The following is a 6000-nucleotide window of genomic DNA, read 5'->3' on the forward strand; positions in this document are numbered from 1 at the left end:
TAACAATGCCTTGGAAAAAAAAAATAATCTTAAAAAATCAAGCATACATAAGCTCAAATAGAAAAATAAAACAGTTATTAAATAAGTATGTATCCTAAACTCCTAAAACCTTGGTGTTTCATATTTTAGAGCAGTCAATGCAATTTCGGAAAGAAATCAATTAAATCTGTATGTGTGTGTGTGTACCGCCAGTTGTAATCATTAACATTTTCATGAGTAACTAATTTAACTATACGTTCTCAGTAACTGTAACAGATTACAGTTATATTTACTTTGTAATTAAATGATGTAACTCTGTTGCATGTAACTAGTTACTCCCTAAAAATGACATTAACATGAACTAACAATACTTACACAGCATTTATTAGCTAAGTGTTGCGAATTAATCTTAACATTTACTAATACATTTTTAAGATGAAAATCTGTTAACATTACACTGTAAACAAAATCTGTAGAAATTACAGTATTACTGGCAGCTGGTTGCCAGTAACTTACTGTAGATTTAAATTTATGCTATTTACTGGCAACAGTTTGTTCAAAGTTAATTGAACATTAAACATTAACAAGTATTTATCTTTACAGAATAAAACTAAAATAACAGCCTCATGCAAAGCATTCTGGGAACCAAAATCTGAAGGAAAAAAACAGAAAAAGGTTGATGAAGGTTTCTGGTTCCCAGAATGCTTTGCAGTAGGTTGTTATTTTATAGTTTTATTCTGTAAAGACAAAGACTTGTTAATGTTTAATGTTCATTTAACTTTGAACAAACTGTTGCCAGTAAATAACATAAATTAAAAATCTACAGTAAGTTACTGGCAACCAGCTGCAGAACTACAGCAAATTTTTTACAGTGTAGGTAATGCAACTAACGTGACCATGATGTTTTATTAAACAAGTATACTGTAAAAACATATTGTTCATTGTTAGTTCAGGCTAGTTAATGTTAACAAATGGGTTTTCATTGTAAAGTGTTACACTTTTATTCATGAAGGGCACATTAAATAGTTCAAAAGTGACAGTAAAGGCATTTATAATGTTGCAAAAGATTTATATTTCAAATAAACGCTGTTCTTTCTACATATCACAAAAACATTAAACAGCACAGCTGGATCATGTGCACTCTTAAAAATAAAGGTGCTTTGAAAGGTTATTTACAGCTATGCTATAGAAGAACCATTTTTGGTTCCACAAAGAACCATTCAGTGAAAGGTTCTTTAAAGAACCATCACATTCTTACCGTTATATAGTCTGAAGAACCTTCTTTCACCACAAAGAACCTTTTGTGAAACAAAAAGGTTCTTCACATGTTAAAGGTCCTTTATGGAACCATTTAGACAAAAAGGATTCTTCTATTGCTTTGTGAGGCACCTTTATTTTTAAAAGTGTGGACCATACTGGAGTAATGATGCTGAAAATTCAGCTTTTTTGCAAAATATATTTGCTTGTATCTGAGTGGCCAGGATGTTTTAATAGTAAAAACTTCATCCATCTACTGCCATATATGTTATCCATAAAGACAAGTGAGCAGGGCCAGTAGAAGCCCCCCATGTCCAAGCCTTGAGACCCCACACTGTGATTCACAGATGGAGTTGAGTGATGGCCTGTCACAGTTTCTCCCCAGGCTCTCTCAGTACCAGCCATATTCATTTCATTAGTCTTTTAGTATTGAATTAGCTCTAGATTTTAGATGCACTAAAAGTGTTCCTAGGTCTGATGTGTGGAGTATCACTGTTTGTCTAATAAAATAATTTCAAAATGTTCACACTCACACAAACAGAAGCGACACCTGCAGTTAGTAAGTTGGACGCGAGACCTGTGGGACCTGTGTCTGTGTGTTTGTATGAATGAATGACAATGGTGTGTGTGCTTCTCCTGAGGACTGCTGTTCTGAGTTGAAGTTTGGAGAGCCTGCATCCGCTCAGCTATACAAACACTGACTCACAATTATATTACAGCCTGTGCGTATGAGCGTGCATCTGAATGTGTGGTCCACGGCCCTGTACACCTTCCCCAATGACAGAAAAATGGTCCTCTTTGCCAAGTTACATTAGTGTCAGTGCAAAGAGGAGGTGAGGTAAAGCATGCACGATCACATGGTAGATCAGATTCAGTGTGAGTGTTTGTGTGTGTGTGTAGGTGTGTGATGGAGAAAGATAAAGTACTTTACAACACAGTATCAGGAAAATTACCACTTCATCCTGTCTCTCTACATCTAAGGAGGTCTGTAATATCTGGAGAAATCTGTTAACATTCCCATTCATCTCAATGGCAGTTGCTGGCATAGAACCTTGTGGAAGTAATCAGTCGGCAAGTTGCCATCTTTTCTTCAGGTCAATCACCTGAGCTGTAAATGCCATTTGACTAATCCATTCTTGAGTTAATTGGCTGATGGCACCACAAGAGAGAGCACTGTCCAAAAACCAATGAGTAGTATGGAAGCCCATTTCCACCACTGAATAAGAAATAAAAAAGGTTATTGTGAATTTTTATCTCACTTCCTGACTTTTTTTTCTCAAACATGTGTGATATAAACTCACAATTCTGACTTTTTTTCTCACAATTGCGAGTTATAAAGTCAGAAATGCATGATATAAACTCACATTTTTTTTTTTTTTTAAATATTTATTTTTCTGCATTTTTGCCTTTTATTGTGATACGACAGATCAGAAGTGACAGAAAGTGAAGTGGGAGAGAGATAGGGGCGGGGGCAGGAAAGGTCCACGAGTCAGGAATTCAAACACGATAAGATAAAAACTCACATTTCTGACTTTTTTCTCAGAATTACGTGATATAAACTCACAATTGTAAGATATAAGGTCAGAATTGCGACAGAAACTCACAATTCTGACTTTTTTTTTCTCAGAATTGCGTGATATAAACTCACAATTCTGACTTTTTGTCTAAGAATTGCGTGATATAAACTCACAATTCTGATTTTAGATATAAACTCACAATTGCTAGTTATAAAGTCAGAATCGCATGATATAAACTCACTATTCTGACTTTTTTTCTCAGAATTGCGTCATATAAACTCACAATTGTGAGAAAAAAGTCAGAATGGTGAGATAAAAACTCGCAATTTGGAATTTTTTCTCTCGCAATTGTGAGTCAGAAAAAGTCAGAATTGTTTGATATAAACTCATCGTTCCGACTTTTTCCTCAGAACTGATAGAGATAAAAACTCACATTACTGACTTTTTTCTCGCAATTTTTTATTTCTCAGAATTGCGAGTTCATGTCTCACAATTCTGACATTATAACTCGCAACTGTGAGTTTATATCTCACAATTCTGACTCTATTACTACTCTTTATTCAGTGGCAAAACGGGCTTTCACAGAGCGCATTTAGGCTAGAATTGTATTGACTTTTTCTATTGCGGGAAGCTGACTCCTTGTCATTTCTGACTTATAACAAAAAACAGAACAAAGCTGCTATTAAACAAGGTGTACAGTAAACTACGTTTTTATAAGCTGTCAACCCAAAAAACAAGTGTTTAAGGACACAAGTAGTTGAAGATATCAGGGTATTTCATGTTGGGCCATTCAGTTGGATCATTTCTCCAACAAATGGAAGGTAGGGAAAAGGAGCACTGACATAGACCAAATGTTGTTTATCATTATATCTCCTCCATTCAGGGTGGTGAAATAATCTTTTGACATGGTTAAAAATAACAAATGAATGAGTCGCCTTTACATTTCCCTCCAGCAGGGGTAGTTCTCAGAGTAATAGGAAACATTGCACTGTATTTTTGTGTCCTTAAACGTTCGTTTTTTTTAATCGACAGCTCATAAAAACGTAGTTCTGTGTTTTTTTAGCTTGTTTACTGCACACTTTATGACATAGCAGCTTTTAGACATTGTTCTGATTTTTGTTATAAGTCAGAAATGTGAGGAGGCAGCTTCCCGCATTACAAAGACATTGGAGAACGTGGGCGTGGTTTTCAGATTGTGACGTGTGTCACTCTGTCTCTTTACTAAGTCCATTTCACACTTTTAGAAAAATAAATAAATACATACAGTCAAGCCCGAAATTATTCACCCCTGGCAAATTCTGATTATTTGACTGGAAATGACTCAGGCTTCTCCCAAAAGATAATAAGATGATGTACAAGAGGCATCATTGTGGGTAAAAATTTATTTACATTTGAACAAAAAGTGTCCAAAATTATTCATACCCTTCTCAATAATCAATAGAAAAGTCTTTATTGGCTAGTACAGCAATCAAACGCTTCCTATAATTGCTGACCAGCTTTTTGCATGTCTCCACTGGTATTTTTGCCTATTCATTTTTAGCGATGTGCTCCAACTCTTTCACGTTGGAGGGTCTCCTTGCCATCACCCTGATCTTTACCTCCCTCCACAGATTCTCAATTGGATTTAAGTCAGGACTCTGGCTGGGCCACTGCAAAACATTAATGTTTTTGTCTGCTAACCATTTCTTCACCACTTTTGCTTTGTGTTTTGGGTCGTTGTCGTGCTGAAATGTCCACTGGTGCCCAAGGCCAAGTTTCTCTGCAGACTGCCTGATGATGTTGTTGAGAATTTTGATGTATTGCTCCTTTTTCATGGTGCTGTTTACTGTGATTAGGTTCCCTGGTCAACCGGCTAAAAAAAACTCCCAAAACATTAGGTTCCCACCACCATGTTTGACAGTGGGAATGTTGTTCATAGGATTGAAGGCTTCTCCTTTTTTACGCCAAATGAAGGCTACATCATTGTGGCCAAACAATTCAATTTTTGTTTCATCTGACCAAAAAAAAACAGAAGACCAGAAGTCTTCTTCTTTGTCCAGATGAGCATTTGCAAAGGCCAAGCGGGCTTTTGTGTGCCTTATCTGGAGAAGTGGTGTCCTCCTTGGTCTGCGTCCGTGGAACCCAGCGGTGTGCAGTGTCCGTTGGACTGTCCGCCTTGAGATGTTGCCACCAGCAGAGCCCAGATTCATCAGGATGGCCTTGGTGGTGATTCTTGGATTCTTTTTTTTTACCTCTCTCACTATCCTCCTGGCCAGCACAGGTGTCACTTTTGGCTTCCGTCCTCTGAGATTTTTCACAGTGCGGAACGTCTTGTATTTTCTAATAATACTTTGCACTGTAGCCACTGGAACTTCAAAACATTTAGATATGGTCTTATAGCCCTTTCCTGACTTGTGAGCAGCCACAATGCGCAGCCACGGGTCCTAAGTGAGCTCCTTTGTCTTAGCCATGACTGTCCACAAACCAACAGCAGAGAGCTTCTGTTTTTCACCTGTTGAGTTGATTAAAACAACTGTTCCCAATGAATCAGGGTAATTAGGATGCTTTAGAACAGCTTGGACTATTTGGAATGGTATAGAACAGGGTTCCCCAAATCTTACCCTGGAGGTCCAATGCGCTGCAGAGTTTAGCTCCAACCCTGATCACACTCACCTACCTGTTATTCTCTAATGATCCTGAAGACCTTGTTTAGCATGCTCAGGTGTGTTTGATTAGGGTAAGAGCTAAACTCTGCAGGAAAATGGATCTCGAGGTCCAGATTTGGTGATCCCTGGTATAGAACTTTGGATTTTCCCATAGACTGTGACAGTTTGCAAAGGGTATGAATAATTTTGGACATGCCACTTTTTGTTCAAATGTAAATAAAACCTGAGAAATATTTTTTTCCACAATGATGCCTCTTGTACATCTTATTATCTTTTGGGAGAAGAATGTGTCATTTCCAGTCCAAAAAAAAAACTTGCTGGTTGAATAAAAGTAACTTTAAGTCAGAATTTGCCAGGGGTATGAATAATTTTGGGCTTGACTGTATATAAATAAATAAATTATGTACACTATTGCTCCATTGTTTAAAAGTTTGGGGCTGTACGATTTACCCAAAAATTATAAATGTTTGACTAGAATTTTTGCATTGCTTTATTAAAAAATACAGTTAACCAGTAATACTGTAAAATATAAATACAATTTAATCAATGTTATCTATCTATCTATCTATCTATCTATCTATCTATCTATCTATCTATCTATC

Source organism: Garra rufa, chromosome 5 (assembly GCF_049309525.1).
Source record: "Garra rufa chromosome 5, GarRuf1.0, whole genome shotgun sequence".
Classification (NCBI taxonomy): Eukaryota; Metazoa; Chordata; class Actinopteri; order Cypriniformes; family Cyprinidae; genus Garra; species Garra rufa.